Below are 17,604 nucleotides of genomic sequence, written 5' to 3'. Positions count from 1 at the left end.
TTCCAACGAAATCCTCAAAGAGGTCCAAATATCCACCTGCAGACTTTACATGCAGATTGTTTCCAAACTGCTCTATGAAAAGAAAGGTTAAGCTGCGTGAGTGGAACGCACATATCACAAAGTGGTTGCTGAGAATGATTCTCTCTAGTTTTTATTCAAAGATGTTTCCTTTTCTACCATTGGCCCGAAAGCCCTTGAAATCTCCACTTGTAAATTCCACAAAAAGAGGGGTCAAATCTGCACTGTCTAAAGGAAAGATCAACTCTGTGTGTTGAACACACACAGCCCAAAGAAGTTACTGAGAATTCTTCTGTCTAGCGATATATGCAGAAATCCCGTTTCCAACGAAATCCTCAAAGAGGTCCAAATATCCACTTGCAGACTTTACAAACAGGGTGTTTCCAATCTGCTCTATGAAAAGAAAGGTTAAACTCTGTGAGTGGAACGCACCCATCACAAAGTGGTTGCTGAGAATGATTCTCTCTAGTCTTTATGTGAAGATATTTCCATTTCTACCATTGGCCCCAAAGCGCTTGAAATCTCCATTTGCAAATTCCACAAAAAGAGGGTTTCAAATCTGCTCTGTCTAAAGGAAGGTTCAACTCTGTGAGTTGAACACACGCAGCCCAAAGAATTACTGAGAATTCTTCTGTCTAGCGTTATATGCAGAAATCCCGCTTCCAACGAAATCCTCAAGGAGGTCCAAATATCCACTTGCAGACTTTACAAACAGAGTGTTTCCAAACTGCTCTACGAAAAGAAAGGTTAAACTCTGTGAGTGGAACGCACACATCCCATAGTGGTTGCTGAGAATGATTCTCTCTAGTTTTTATTCGAAGATATATCCTTTTCTACCTTTGGCCCCAAATCGCTTGAAATCTCCACTTGCAAATTCCTCAAGAAGAGGCTTTCAAATCTGCTCTTTCTAAAGGAAGGTACAACTCTGTGAGTTGAACACACGCACCCCAAAGAAGTTACTGAGAATTCTTCAATCTAGCGTTATATGCAGAAATCCCGTTTCCAATGAAATCCTCAAAGAGGTCCAAATATCCACTTGCAGACTTTACAAACAGAGTGTTTCCAAACTGCTCCATGAAAAGAAAAGTTAAACTCTGTGAGTGGAACGCACACATCCCAAAGTGGTTGCTGAGAATGATTCTCTCTAGTTTTTCTACAAAGATATTTCCTTTTCTACCGTTGGCCCCAAAGCGGTTGAAATCTCCACTTGTAAATTCCACAAAAAGAGGGTTCAAATCTGCACTGTCTAAAGGAAAGTTCAACTCTGTGAGTTGAACTCACACAGACCAAGGAAGTTACTGAGAATTCTTCTGTCTAGCGTTATATGCAGAAATCCCGTTTCCAACGAACTCCTCAAAGAGGTAAAAATATCCACTAGCAGACTTTACAGAGTGTTTGCAAACTGCTCTATGAAAAGAAAGGTTAAACTCTGTGAGTGGAACGCACACATCCCAAAGTGGTTGCTGAGAATGATTCTCTCTAGTTTTTATTCGATGATATTTCCTTTTCTACCGTTGGCCCCAAATTGCTTGAAATCTCCACTTGCAAATTCCACAAGAAGAGGGTTTCAAATCTGCTCTCTCTAAAGGAATGTACAACTCTGTGAGTTGAACACACGCAGCCCAAAGAAGTTACTGAGAATTCTTCTGTCTAGCGTTATATGCAGAAATCCCGTTTCCAACGAAATCCTCAAAGATGTCCAAATATCCACTTGCAGACTTTCAAACACAGTGTTTCCAAACTGCTCTATGAAAAGAAAGGTTAAACTCCGTGAGTGGAACCACATATCACAAAGTGGTTGCTGAGAATGATTCTCTCTAGTTTTTATACGAAGATGTTTCCTTTTCTACCGTTGGCCCCAAAGCGCTTGAAATGTCCACTTGTAATTTCCACAATAAGAGGCTTCAAATCTGCACTGCCTAAAGGAAAGTTCAACTCTGTGATTTGAACACACACAGCCCAAAGAAGTTACTGAGAATTCTTCTCTCTACCGTTATATGCAGAAATCCCGTTTCCAACGAAATCCTCAAAGAGGTCGAAATATCCACTTGCAGACTTTGCAAACAGAGTGATTGCAAACTACTCTATGAAAAGAAAGGTTAAACTCTGTGAGTGGAACGCACACATCCCAAAGTGGTTGCTGAGAATGATTCTCTCTAGTTTTTATTCGAAGATATTTCCGTTTCTACCGTTGGCCACAAATCGCTTGAAATCTCCACTAGCAAATTCCACAAGAAGAGGGTTTCAAATCTGCTTTTTCTAAAGGAAGTTACAACTCTGTGGGTTGAACACACGCAGCCCAAAGAAGTTACTGACAATTCTTCTGTCTAGCGTTATATGCAGAAATCCCGTTTCCAACGAAATCCTCAAAGAGGTCCAAATATCCACTTGCAGACTTTACAAACAGAGTGTTTGCAAACTGCTCTATGAAAAGAAAGGTTAAACTCTGTGAGTGGAAGGCACACATCCCAAAGTGGTTGCTGAGAATGATTCTCTCTAGTTTTTACAGGAAGATATTACCATTTCTACCGTTGGCCCCAAAGCGCTTGAAATCTCCACTTGCAAATTCCACAAAAAGAGGGTTTCAAATCTGCTCTTTCTAAAGAAAGGTACAACTCTGTGAGTTGAACACACGCAGCCCAAAGAAGTTACTGAGAATTCTTCTGTCTAGCGTTATATGCAGAAATCCCGTTTCCAACGAAATCCTCAAAGAGGTCCAAATATCCACTTGCAGACTTTACAAACAGAGTGTTTGCAAACTGCTCTATGAAAAGAAAGGTTAAACTCTGTGAGTGGAACGCACACATCACCAAGAGGTTGCTGAAAATGATTCTCTCTAGTTTTTATACAAAGATATTTCCTTTTCTACCGTTGGCCCCAAAGCGCTTGAAATCGCCACTTGTATATTCCACAAAAAGAGGGTTTCAAATCTGCTCTGTCTAAAGGAAGGTTCAACTCGGTGAGTTGAACACACGCAGCCCAAAGAATTACTGAGAATTCTTCTGTCTAGCGTTTTATGCAGAAATCCCGCTTCCAACGAAATCCTCAAGGAGGTCCAAATATCCACTTGCAGACTTTACAAACAGAGTGTTTCCAAACTGCTCTACGAAAAGAAAGGTTAAGCTCTGTGAAGGGAACGCACACATCCCAAAGTGGTTGCTGAGAATGATTCTCTCTAGTTTTTATTCGAAGATATTTCCTTTTCTACCGTTGGCCCCAAAGCCCTTGAAATCTCCACTTGCAAATTCCTGAAAAAGAGGGTTTCAAATCTGCTCTTTCTAAAGAAAGGTACAACTCTGTGAGTTGAACACACGCACCCCAAAGAAGTTACTGAGAATTCTTCTATCTAGCTTTATATGCAGAAATCCCGTTTCCAACGAAATCCTCAAAGGGGTCCAAATATCCACTTGCAGACTTTACAAACAGAGTGTTTGCAAACTGCTCTATGAAAAGAAAAGTTAAACTCTGTGAGTGGAACGCACATATCCCATAGTGGTTGCTGAGAATGATTCTCTCTAGTTTTTAGAGGAAGATATTTCCTTTTCTACCGTTGGCCCCAAAGCGCTTGAAATCTCCACTTGCAAATTCCTCAAAAAGAGGGTTTCAAATCTGCTCTGTCTAAAGGAAGGTACAACTCTGTGTGTTGAACACACACAGCCCAAAGAAGTTACTGAGAATTCTTCTGTCTAGCGTTAGATGCAGAAATCACGTTTCCAACGAAATCCTCAAAGAGGTCCAAATATCCACCTGCAGACTTTACATGCAGATTGTTTCCAAACTGCTCTATGAAAAGAAAGGTTAAACTGCGTGAGTGGAACGCACATATCACAAAGTGGTTGCTGAGAATGATTCTCTCTAGTTTTTATTCAAAGATGTTTCCTTTTCTACCGTTGGCCCGAAAGCCCTTGAAATCTCCACTTGTAAATTCCACAAAAAGAGGGGTCAAATCTGCACTGTCTAAAGGAAAGATCAACTCTGTGTGTTGAACACACACAGCCCAAAGAAGTTACTGAGAATTCTTCTGTCTAGCGATATATGCAGAAATCCCGTTTCCAACGAAATCCACAAAGAGGTCCAAATATCCACTTGCAGACTTTACAAACAGGGTGTTTCCAATCTGCTCTATGAAAAGAAAGGTTAAACTCTGTGAGTGGAACGCACCCATCACAAAGTGGTTGCTGAGAATGATTCTCTCTAGTCTTTATGTGAAGATATTTCCATTTCTACCATTGGCCCCAAAGCGCTTGAAATCTCCATTTGCAAATTCCACAAAAAGAGGGTTTCAAATCTGCTCTGTCTAAAGGAAGGTTCAACTCTGTGAGTTGAACACACGCAGCCCAAAGAATTACTGAGAATTCTTCTGTCTAGCGTTATATGCAGAAATCCCGCTTCCAACGAAATCCTCAAGGAGGTCCAAATATCCACTTGCAGACTTTACAAACAGAGTGTTTCCAAACTGCTCTACGAAAAGAAAGGTTAAACTCTGTGAGTGGAACGCACACATCCCATAGTGGTTGCTGAGAATGATTCTCTCTAGTTTTTATTCGAAGATATATCCTTTTCTACCTTTGGCCCCAAATCGCTTGAAATCTCCACTTGCAAATTCCTCAAGAAGAGGCTTTCAAATCTGCTCTTTCTAAAGGAAGGTACAACTCTGTGAGTTGAATACACGCACCCCAAAGAAGTTACTGAGAATTCTTCAATCTAGCGTTATATGCAGAAATCCCGTTTCCAACGAAATCCTCAAAGAGGTCCAAATATCCACTTGCAGACTTTACAAACAGAGTGTTTCCAAACTGCTCCATGAAAAGAAAAGTTAAACTCTGTGAGTGGAACGCACACATCCCAAAGTGGTTGCTGAGAATGATTCTCTCTAGTTTTTCTACAAAGATATTTCCTTTTCTACCGTTGGCCCCAAAGCGCTTGAAATCTCCACTTGTAAATTCCACAAAAAGTGGGTTCAAATCTGCACTGTCTAAAGGAAAGTTCAACTCTGTGAGTTGAACTCACAGAGACCAAGGAAGTTACTGAGAATTCTTCTGTCTAGCGTTATATGCAGAAATCCCGTTTCCAACGAACTCCTCAAAGAGGTAAAAATATCCACTTGCAGACTTTACAAACAGAGTGTTTGCAAACTGCTCTATGAAAAGAAAGGTTAAACTCTGTGAGTGGAACGCACACATCCCAAAGTGGTTGCTGAGAATGATTCTCTCTAGTTTTTATTCGATGATATTTCCTTTTCTACCGTTGGCCCCAAATTGCTTGAAATCTCCACTTGCAAATTCCACAAGAAGAGGGTTTCAAATCTGCTCTCTCTAAAGGAATGTACAACTCTGTGAGTTGAACACACGCAGCCCAAAGAAGTTACTGAGAATTCTTCTGTCTAGCGTTATATGCAGAAATCCCGTTTCCAACGAAATCCTCAAAGATGTCCAAATATCCACTTGCAGACTTTCAAACACAGTGTTTCCAAACTGCTCTATGAAAAGAAAGGTTAAACTCCGTGAGTGGAACGCACATATCACAAAGTGGTTGCTGAGAATGATTCTCTCTAGTTTTTATACGAAGATGTTTCCTTTTCTACCGTTGGCCCCAAAGCGCTTGAAATGTCCACTTGTAATTTCCACAATAAGAGGCTTCAAATCTGCACTGCCTAAAGGAAAGTTCAACTCTGTGATTTGAACACACACAGCCCAAAGAAGTTACTGAGAATTCTTCTCTCTACCGTTATATGCAGAAATCCCGTTTCCAACGAAATCCTCAAAGAGGTCCAAATATCCACTTGCAGACTTTGCAAACAGAGTGATTGCAAACTACTCTATGAAAAGAAAGGTTAAACTCTGTGAGTGGAACGCACACATCCCAAAGTGGTTGCTGAGAATGATTCTCTCTAGTTTTTATTCGAAGATATTTCCGTTTCTACCGTTGGCCACAAATCGCTTGAAATCTCCACTAGCAAATTCCACAAGAAGAGGGTTTCAAATCTGCTTTTTCTAAAGGAAGTTACAACTCTGTGGGTTGAACACACGCAGCCCAAAGAAGTTACTGACAATTCTTCTGTCTAGCGTTATATGCAGAAATCCCGTTTCCAACGAAATCCTCAAAGAGGTCCAAATATCCACTTGCAGACTTTACAAACAGAGTGTTTGCAAACTGCTCTATGAAAAGAAAGGTTAAACTCTGTGAGTGGAAGGCACACATCCCAAAGTGGTTGCTGAGAATGATTCTCTCTAGTTTTTACAGGAAGATATTACCATTTCTACCGTTGGCCCCAAAGCGCTTGAAATCTCCACTTGCAAATTCCACAAAAAGAGGGTTTCAAATCTGCTCTTTCTAAAGAAAGGTACAACTCTGTGAGTTGAACACACGCAGCCCAAAGAAGTTACTGAGAATTCTTCTGTCTAGCGTTATATGCAGAAATCCCGTTTCCAACGAAATCCTCAAAGAGGTCCAAATATCCACTTGCAGACTTTACAAACAGAGTGTTTGCAAACTGCTCTATGAAAAGAAAGGTTAAACTCTGTGAGTGGAACGCACACATCACCAAGAGGTTGCTGAAAATGATTCTCTCTAGTTTTTATACAAAGATATTTCCTTTTCTACCGTTGGCCCCAAAGCGCTTGAAATCGCCACTTGTATATTCCACAAAAAGAGGGTTTCAAATCTGCTCTGTCTAAAGGAAGGTTCAACTCGGTGAGTTGAACACACGCAGCCCAAAGAATTACTGAGAATTCTTCTGTCTAGCGTTTTATGCAGAAATCCCGCTTCCAACGAAATCCTCAAGGAGGTCCAAATATCCACTTGCAGACTTTACAAACAGAGTGTTTCCAAACTGCTCTACGAAAAGAAAGGTTAAGCTCTGTGAAGGGAATGCACACATCCCAAAGTGGTTGCTGAGAATGATTCTCTCTAGTTTTTATTCGAAGATATTTCCTTTTCTACCGTTGGCCCCAAAGCCCTTGAAATCTCCACTTGCAAATTCCTGAAAAAGAGGGTTTCAAATCTGCTCTTTCTAAAGAAAGGTACAACTCTGTGAGTTGAACACACGCACCCCAAAGAAGTTACTGAGAATTCTTCTATCTAGCTTTATATGCAGAAATCCCGTTTCCAACGAAATCCTCAAAGGGGTCCAAATATCCACTTGCAGACTTTACAAACAGAGTGTTTGCAAACTGCTCTATGAAAAGAAAAGTTAAACTCTGTGAGTGGAACGCACATATCCCATAGTGGTTGCTGAGAATGATTCTCTCTAGTTTTTAGAGGAAGATATTTCCTTTTCTACCGTTGGCCCCAAAGCGCTTGAAATCTCCACTTGCAAATTCCTCAAAAAGAGGGTTTCAAATCTGCTCTGTCTAAAGGAAGGTACAACTCTGTGTGTTGAACACACACAGCCCAAAGAAGTTACTGAGAATTCTTCTGTCTAGCGTTAGATGCAGAAATCACGTTTCCAACGAAATCCTCAAAGAGGTCCAAATATCCACCTGCAGACTTTACATGCAGATTGTTTCCAAACTGCTCTATGAAAAGAAAGGTTAAGCTGCGTGAGTGGAACGCACATATCACAAAGTGGTTGCTGAGAATGATTCTCTCTAGTTTTTATTCAAAGATGTTTCCTTTTCTACCATTGGCCCGAAAGCCCTTGAAATCTCCACTTGTAAATTCCACAAAAAGAGGGGTCAAATCTGCACTGTCTAAAGGAAAGATCAACTCTGTGTGTTGAACACACACAGCCCAAAGAAGTTACTGAGAATTCTTCTGTCTAGCGATATATGCAGAAATCCCGTTTCCAACGAAATCCTCAAAGAGGTCCAAATATCCACTTGCAGACTTTACAAACAGGGTGTTTCCAATCTGCTCTATGAAAAGAAAGGTTAAACTCTGTGAGTGGAACGCACCCATCACAAAGTGGTTGCTGAGAATGATTCTCTCTAGTCTTTATGTGAAGATATTTCCATTTCTACCATTGGCCCCAAAGCGCTTGAAATCTCCATTTGCAAATTCCACAAAAAGAGGGTTTCAAATCTGCTCTGTCTAAAGGAAGGTTCAACTCTGTGAGTTGAACACACGCAGCCCAAAGAATTACTGAGAATTCTTCTGTCTAGCGTTATATGCAGAAATCCCGTTTCCAACGAAATCCTCAAAGAGGTCCAAATATCCACTTGCAGACTTTACAAACAGAGTGTTTGCAAACTGCTCTATGAAAAGAAAGGTTAAACTCTGTGAGTGGAACGCACAACATCCCAAAGTGGTTGCTGAGAATGATTCTCTCTAGTTTTTATTCGATGATATTTCCTTTTCTACCGTTGGCCCCAAATTGCTTGAAATCTCCACTTGCAAATTCCACAAGAAGAGGGTTTCAAATCTGCTCTCTCTAAAGGAATGTACAACTCTGTGAGTTGAACACACGCAGCCCAAAGAAGTTACTGAGAATTCTTCTGTCTAGAGTTATATGCAGAAATCCCGTTTCCAACGAAATCCTCAAAGATGTCCAAATATCCACTTGCAGACTTTCAAACACAGTGTTTCCAAACTGCTCTATGAAAAGAAAGGTTAAACTCCGTGAGTGGAACGCACATATCACAAAGTGGTTGCTGAGAATGATTCTCTCTAGTTTTTATACAAAGATATTTCCTTTTCTACCGTTGGCCCCAAAGCGCTTGAAATGTCCACTTGTAATTTCCACAATGAGAGGCTTCAAATCTGCACTGCCTAAAGGAAAGTTCAACTCTGTGAGTTGAACACACACAGCCCAAAGAAGTTACTGAGAATTCTTCTCTCTACCGTTATATGCAGAAATCCCGTTTCCAACGAAATCCTCAAAGAGGTCCAAATATCCACTTGCAGACTTTACAAACAGAGTGTTTGCAAACTGCTCTATGAAAAGAAAGGTTAAACTCTGTGAGTGGAACGCACACATCACCAAGAGGTTGCTGAAAATGATTCTCTCTAGTTTTTATACAAAGATATTTCCTTTTCTACCGTTGGCCCCAAAGCGCTTGAAATCTCCACTTGTATATTCCACAAAAAGAGGGTTTCAAATCTGCTCTGTCTAAAGGAAGGTTCAACTCGGTGAGTTGAACACACGCAGCCCAAAGAATTACTGAGAATTCTTCTGTCTAGCGTTTTATGCAGAAATCCCGCTTCCAACGAAATCCTCAAGGAGGTCCTAATATCCAAGTGCAGACTTTACAAACAGAGTGTTTCCAAACTGCTCTACGAAAAGAAAGGTTAAGCTCTGTGAGGGGAACGCACACATCCCAAAGTGGTTGCTGAGAATGATTCTCTCTAGTTTTTATTCGAAGATATTTCCTTTTCTACCGTTGGCCCCAAAGCCCTTGAAATCTCCACTTGCAAATTCCTGAAAAAGAGGGTTTCAAATCTGCTCTTTCTAAAGAAAGGTACAACTCTGTGAGTTGAACACACGCACCCCAAAGAAGTTACTGAGAATTCTTCTACCTAGCTTTATATGCAGAAATCCCGTTTCCAACGAAATCCTCAAAGAGGTCCAAATATCCACTTGCAGACTTTACAAACAGAGTGTTTGCAAACTGCTCTATGAAAAGAAAAGTTAAACTCTGTGAGTGGAACGCACATATCCCATAGTGGTTGCTGAGAATGATTCTCTCTAGTTTTTAGAGGAAGATATTTCCTTTTCTACCGTTGGCCCCAAAGCGCTTGAAATCTCCACTTGCAAATTCCTCAAAAAGAGGGTTTCAAATCTGCTCTGTCTAAAGGAAGGTACAACTCTGTGTGTTGAACACACACAGCCCAAAGAAGTTACTGAGAATTCTTCTGTCTAGCGTTAGATGCAGAAATCACGTTTCCAACGAAATCCTCAAAGAGGTCCAAATATCCACCTGCAGACTTTACATGCAGATTGTTTCCAAACTGCTCTATGAAAAGAAAGGTTAAACTGCGTGAGTGGAACGCACATATCACAAAGTGGTTGCTGAGAATGATTCTCTCTAGTTTTTATTCAAAGATGTTTCCTTTTCTACCGTTGGCCCGAAAGCGCTTGAAATCTCCACTTGTAAATTCCACAAAAAGAGGGGTCAAATCTGCACTGTCTAAAGGAAAGATCAACTCTGTGTGTTGAACACACACAGCCCAAGGAAGTTACTGAGAATTCTTCTGTCTAGCGATATATGCAGAAATCCCGTTTCCAACGAAATCCTCAAAGAGGTCCAAATATCCACTTGCAGACTTTACAAACAGGGTGTTTCCAATCTGCTCTATGAAAAGAAAGGTTAAACTCTGTGAGTGGAACGCACCCATCACAAAGTGGTTGCTGAGAATGATTCTCTCTAGTCTTTATGTGAAGATATTTCCATTTCTACCATTGGCCCCAAAGCGCTTGAAATCTCCATTTGCAAATTCCACAAAAAGAGGGTTTCAAATCTGCTCTGTCTAAAGAAAGGTTCAACTCTGTGAGTTGAACACACGCAGCCCAAAGAATTACTGAGAATTCTTCTGTCTAGCGTTATATGCAGAAATCCCGCTTCCAACGAAATCCTCAAGGAGGTCCAAATATCCACTTGCAGACTTTACAAACAGAGTGTTTCCAAACTGCTCCATGAAAAGAAAAGTTAAACTCTGTGAGTGGAACGCACACATCCCAAAGTGGTTGCTGAGAATGATTCTCTCTAGTTTTTCTACAAAGATATTTCCTTTTCTACCGTTGGCCCCAAAGCCCTTGAAATCTCCACTTGTAAATTCCACAAAAAGTGGGTTCAAATCTGCACTGTCTAAAGGAAAGTTCAACTCTGTGAGTTGAACTCACACAGACCAAGGAAGTTACTGAGAATTCTTCTGTCTAGCGTTATATGCAGAAATCCCGTTTCCAACGAACTCCTCAAAGAGGTAAAAATATCCACTTGCAGACTTTACAAACAGAGTGTTTGCAAACTGCTCTATGAAAAGAAAGGTTAAACTCTGTGAGTGGAATGCACAACATCCCAAAGTGGTTGCTGAGAATGATTCTCTCTAGTTTTTATTCGATGATATTTCCTTTTCTACCGTTGGCCCCAAATTGCTTGAAATCTCCACTTGCAAATTCCACAAGAAGAGGGTTTCAAATCTGCTCTCTCTAAAGGAATGTACAACTCTGTGAGTTGAACACACGCAGCCCAAAGAAGTTACTGAGAATTCTTCTGTCTAGCGTTATATGCAGAAATCCCGTTTCCAACGAAATCCTCAAAGATGTCCAAATATCCACTTGCAGACTTTCAAACACAGTGTTTCCAAACTGCTCTATGAAAAGAAAGGTTAAACTCCGTGAGTGGAACGCACATATCACAAAGTGGTTGCTGAGAATGATTCTCTCTAGTTTTTATACGAAGATGTTTCCTTTTCTACCGTTGGCCCCAAAGCGCTTGAAATGTCCACTTGTAATTTCCACAATAAGAGGCTTCAAATCTGCACTGCCTAAAGGAAAGTTCAACTCTGTGATTTGAACACACACAGCCCAAAGAAGTTACTGAGAATTCTTTTCTCTACCGTTATATGCAGAAATCCCGTTTCCAACGAAATCCTCAAAGAGGTCCAAATATCCACTTGCAGACTTTGCAAACAGAGTGATTGCAAACTACTCTATGAAAAGAAAGGTTAAACTCTGTGAGTGGAACGCACACATCCCAAAGTGGTTGCTGAGAATGATTCTCTCTAGTTTTTATTCGAAGATATTTCCGTTTCTACCGTTGGCCACAAATCGCTTGAAATCTCCACTAGCAAATTCCACAAGAAGAGGGTTTCAAATCTGCTTTTTCTAAAGGAAGTTACAACTCTGTGGGTTGAACACACGCAGCCCAAAGAAGTTACTGACAATTCTTCTGTCTAGCGTTATATGCAGAAATCCCGTTTCCAACGAAATCCTCAAAGAGGTCCAAATATCCACTTGCAGACTTTACAAACAGAGTGTTTGCAAACTGCTCTATGAAAAGAAAGGTTAAACTCTGTGAGTGGAAGGCACACATCCCAAAGTGGTTGCTGAGAATGATTCTCTCTAGTTTTTACAGGAAGATATTACCATTTCTACCGTTGGCCCCAAAGCGCTTGAAATCTCCACTTGCAAATTCCACAAAAAGAGGGTTTCAAATCTGCTCTTTCTAAAGAAAGGTACAACTCTGTGAGTTGAACACACGCAGCCCAAAGAATTACTGAGAATTCTTCTGTCTAGCGTTATATGCAGAAATCCCGCTTCCAACGAAATCCTCAAGGAGGTCCAAATATCCACTTGCAGACTTTACAAACAGAGTGTTTCCAAACTGCTCTACGAAAAGAAAGGTTAAACTCTGTGAGTGGAACGCACACATCCCATAGTGGTTGCTGAGAATGATTCTCTCTAGTTTTTATTCGAAGATATATCCTTTTCTACCTTTGGCCCCAAATCGCTTGAAATCTCCACTTGCAAATTCCTCAAGAAGAGGCTTTCAAATCTGCTCTTTCTAAAGGAAGGTACAACTCTGTGAGTTGAACACACGCACCCCAAAGAAGTTACTGAGAATTCTTCAATCTAGCGTTATATGCTGAAATCCCGTTTCCAACGAAATCCTCAAAGAGGTCCAAATATCCACTTGCAGACTTTACAAACAGAGTGTTTCCAAACTGCTCCATGAAAAGAAAAGTTAAACTCTGTGAGTGGAACGCACACATCCCAAAGTGGTTGCTGAGAATGATTCTCTCTAGTTTTTCTACAAAGATATTTCCTTTTCTACCGTTGGCCCCAAAGCCCTTGAAATCTCCACTTGCAAATTCCACAAAAAGTGGGTTCAAATCTGCACTGTCTAAAGGAAAGTTCAACTCTGTGAGTTGAACTCACACAGACCAAGGAAGTTACTGAGAATTCTTCTGTCTAGCGTTATATGCAGAAATCCCGTTTCCAACGAACTCCTCAAAGAGGTAAAAATATCCACTTGCAGACTTTACAAACAGAGTGTTTGCAAACTGCTCTATGAAAAGAAAGGTTAAACTCTGTGAGTGGAACGCACAACATCCCAAAGTGGTTGCTGAGAATGATTCTCTCTAGTTTTTATTCGATGATATTTCCTTTTCTACCGTTGGCCCCAAATTGCTTGAAATCTCCACTTGCAAATTCCACAAGAAGAGGGTTTCAAATCTGCTCTCTCTAAAGGAATGTACAACTCTGTGAGTTGAACACACGCAGCCCAAAGAAGTTACTGAGAATTCTTCAATCTAGCGTTATATGCAGAAATCCCGTTTCCAACGAAATCCTCAAAGATGTCCAAATATCCACTTGCAGACTTTCAAACACAGTGTTTCCAAACTGCTCTATGAAAAGAAAGGTTAAACTCCGTGAGTGGAACGCACATATCACAAAGTGGTTGCTGAGAATGATTCTCTCTAGTTTTTATACGAAGATGTTTCCTTTTCTACCGTTGGCCCCAAAGCGCTTGAAATGTCCACTTGTAATTTCCACAATAAGAGGCTTCAAATCTGCACTGCCTAAAGGAAAGTTCAACTCTGTGATTTGAACACACACAGCCCAAAGAAGTTACTGAGAATTCTTTTCTCTACCGTTATATGCAGAAATCCCGTTTCCAACGAAATCCTCAAAGAGGTCCAAATATCCACTTGCAGACTTTGCAAACAGAGTGATTGCAAACTACTCTATGAAAAGAAAGGTTAAACTCTGTGAGTGGAACGCACACATCCCAAAGTGGTTGCTGAGAATGATTCTCTCTAGTTTTTATTCGAAGATATTTCCGTTTCTACCGTTGGCCACAAATCGCTTGAAATCTCCACTAGCAAATTCCACAAGAAGAGGGTTTCAAATCTGCTTTTTCTAAAGGAAGTTACAACTCTGTGGGTTGAACACACGCAGCCCAAAGAAGTTACTGACAATTCTTCTGTCTAGCGTTATATGCAGAAATCCCGTTTCCAACGAAATCCTCAAAGAGGTCCAAATATCCACTTGCAGACTTTACAAACAGAGTGTTTGCAAACTGCTCTATGAAAAGAAAGGTTAAACTCTGTGAGTGGAAGGCACACATCCCAAAGTGGTTGCTGAGAATGATTCTCTCTAGTTTTTACAGGAAGATATTACCATTTCTACCGTTGGCCCCAAAGCGCTTGAAATCTCCACTTGCAAATTCCACAAAAAGAGGGTTTCAAATCTGCTCTTTCTAAAGAAAGGTACAACTCTGTGAGTTGAACACACGCAGCCCAAAGAAGTTACTGAGAATTCTTCTGTCTAGCGTTATATGCAGAAATCCCGTTTCCAACGAAATCCTCAAAGAGGTCCAAATATCCACTTGCAGACTTTACAAACAGAGTGTTTGCAAACTGCTCTATGAAAAGAAAGGTTAAACTCTGTGAGTGGAACGCACACATCACCAAGAGGTTGCTGAAAATGATTCTCTCTAGTTTTTATACAAAGATATTTCCTTTTCTACCGTTGGCCCCAAAGCGCTTGAAATCGCCACTTGTATATTCCACAAAAAGAGGGTTTCAAATCTGCTCTGTCTAAAGGAAGGTTCAACTCGGTGAGTTGAACACACGCAGCCCAAAGAATTACTGAGAATTCTTCTGTCTAGCGTTTTATGCAGAAATCCCGCTTCCAACGAAATCCTCAAGGAGGTCCAAATATCCACTTGCAGACTTACAAACAGAGTGTTTCCAAACTGCTCTACGAAAAGAAAGGTTAAGCTCTGTGAAGGGAACGCACACATCCCAAAGTGGTTGCTGAGAATGATTCTCTCTAGTTTTTATTCGAAGATATTTCCTTTTCTACCGTTGGCCCCAAAGCCCTTGAAATCTCCACTTGCAAATTCCTGAAAAAGAGGGTTTCAAATCTGCTCTTTCTAAAGAAAGGTACAACTCTGTGAGTTGAACACACGCACCCCAAAGAAGTTACTGAGAATTCTTCTATCTAGCTTTATATGCAGAAATCCCGTTTCCAACGAAATCCTCAAAGGGGTCCAAATATCCACTTGCAGACTTTACAAACAGAGTGTTTGCAAACTGCTCTATGAAAAGAAAAGTTAAACTCTGTGAGTGGAACGCACATATCCCATAGTGGTTGCTGAGAATGATTCTCTCTAGTTTTTAGAGGAAGATATTTCCTTTTCTACCGTTGGCCCCAAAGCGCTTGAAATCTCCACTTGCAAATTCCTCAAAAAGAGGGTTTCAAATCTGCTCTGTCTAAAGGAAGGTACAACTCTGTGTGTTGAACACACACAGCCCAAAGAAGTTACTGAGAATTCTTCTGTCTAGCGTTAGATGCAGAAATCACGTTTCCAATGAAATCCTCAAAGAGGTCCAAATATCCACCTGCAGACTTTACATGCAGATTGTTTCCAAACTGCTCTATGAAAAGAAAGGTTAAGCTGCGTGAGTGGAACGCACATATCACAAAGTGGTTGCTGAGAATGATTCTCTCTAGTTTTTATTCAAAGATGTTTCCTTTTCTACCGTTGGCCCGAAAGCCCTTGAAATCTCCACTTGTAAATTCCACAAAAAGAGGGGTCAAATCTGCACTGTCTAAAGGAAAGATCAACTCTGTGTGTTGAACACACACAGCCCAAAGAAGTTACTGAGAATTCTTCTGTCTAGCGATATATGCAGAAATCCCGTTTCCAACGAAATCCTCAAAGAGGTCCAAATATCCACTTGCAGACTTTACAAACAGGGTGTTTCCAATCTGCTCTATGAACAGAAAGGTTAAACTCTGTGAGTGGAACGCACCCATCACAAAGTGGTTGCTGAGAATGATTCTCTCTAGTCTTTATGTGAAGATATTTCCATTTCTACCATTGGCCCCAAAGCGCTTGAAATCTCCATTTGCAAATTCCACAAAAAGAGGGTTTCAAATCTGCTCTGTCTAAAGGAAGGTTCAACTCTGTGAGTTGAACACACGCAGCCCAAAGAATTACTGAGAATTCTTCTGTCTAGCGTTATATGCAGAAATCCCGCTTCCAACGAAATCCTCAAGGAGGTCCAAATATCCACTTGCAGACTTTACAAACAGAGTGTTTCCAAACTGCTCTACGAAAAGAAAGGTTAAACTCTGTGAGTGGAACGCACACATCCCATAGTGGTTGCTGAGAATGATTCTCTCTAGTTTTTATTCGAAGATATATCCTTTTCTACCTTTGGCCCCAAATCGCTTGAAATCTCCACTTGCAAATTCCTCAAGAAGAGGCTTTCAAATCTGCTCTTTCTAAAGGAAGGTACAACTCTGTGAGTTGAACACACGCACCCCAAAGAAGTTACTGAGAATTCTTCAATCTAGCGTTATATGCAGAAATCCCGTTTCCAACGAAATCCTCAAAGAGGTCCAAATATCCACTTGCAGACTTTACAAACAGAGTGTTTCCAAACTGCTCCATGAAAAGAAAAGTTAAACTCTGTGAGTGGAACGCACACATCCCAAAGTGGTTGCTGAGAATGATTCTCTCTAGTTTTTCTACAAAGATATTTCCTTTTCTACCGTTGGCCCCAAAGCGGTTGAAATCTCCACTTGTAAATTCCACAAAAAGAGGGTTCAAATCTGCACTGTCTAAAGGAAAGTTCAACTCTGTGAGTTGAACTCACACAGACCAAGGAAGTTACTGAGAATTCTTCTGTCTAGCGTTATATGCAGAAATCCCGTTTCCAACGAACTCCTCAAAGAGGTAAAAATATCCACTAGCAGACTTTACAGAGTGTTTGCAAACTGCTCTATGAAAAGAAAGGTTAAACTCTGTGAGTGGAACGCACACATCCCAAAGTGGTTGCTGAGAATGATTCTCTCTAGTTTTTATTCGATGATATTTCCTTTTCTACCGTTGGCCCCAAATTGCTTGAAATCTCCACTTGAAAATTCCACAAGAAGAGGGTTTCAAATCTGCTCTCTCTAAAGGAATGTACAACTCTGTGAGTTGAACACACGCAGCCCAAAGAAGTTACTGAGAATTCTTCTGTCTAGCGTTATATGCAGAAATCCCGTTTCCAACGAAATCCTCAAAGATGTCCAAATATCCACTTGCAGACTTTCAAACACAGTGTTTCCAAACTGCTCTATGAAAAGAAAGGTTAAACTCCGTGAGTGGAACCACATATCACAAAGTGGTTGCTGAGAATGATTCTCTCTAGTTTTTATACGAAGATGTTTCCTTTTCTACCGTTGGCCCCAAAGCGCTTGAAATGTCCACTTGTAATTTCCACAATAAGAGGCTTCAAATCTGCACTGCCTAAAGGAAAGTTCAACTCTGTGATTTGAACACACACAGCCCAAAGAAGTTACTGAGAATTCTTCTCTCTACCGTTATATGCAGAAATCCCGTTTCCAACGAAATCCTCAAAGAGGTCCAAATATCCACTTGCAGACTTTGCAAACAGAGTGATTGCAAACTACTCTATGAAAAGAAAGGTTAAACTCTGTGAGTGGAACGCACACATCCCAAAGTGGTTGCTGAGAATGATTCTCTCTAGTTTTTATTCGAAGATATTTCCGTTTCTACCGTTGGCCACAAATCGCTTGAAATCTCCACTAGCAAATTCCACAAGAAGAGGGTTTCAAATCTGCTTTTTCTAAAGGAAGTTACAACTCTGTGGGTTGAACACACGCAGCCCAAAGAAGTTACTGAC

This window comes from Gorilla gorilla, chromosome 4 (genome assembly GCF_029281585.2).
Source record: "Gorilla gorilla gorilla isolate KB3781 chromosome 4, NHGRI_mGorGor1-v2.1_pri, whole genome shotgun sequence".
In the NCBI taxonomy this organism is placed as follows: Eukaryota; Metazoa; Chordata; class Mammalia; order Primates; family Hominidae; genus Gorilla; species Gorilla gorilla.
Note: the sequence above shows the minus strand (reverse complement) of the source record.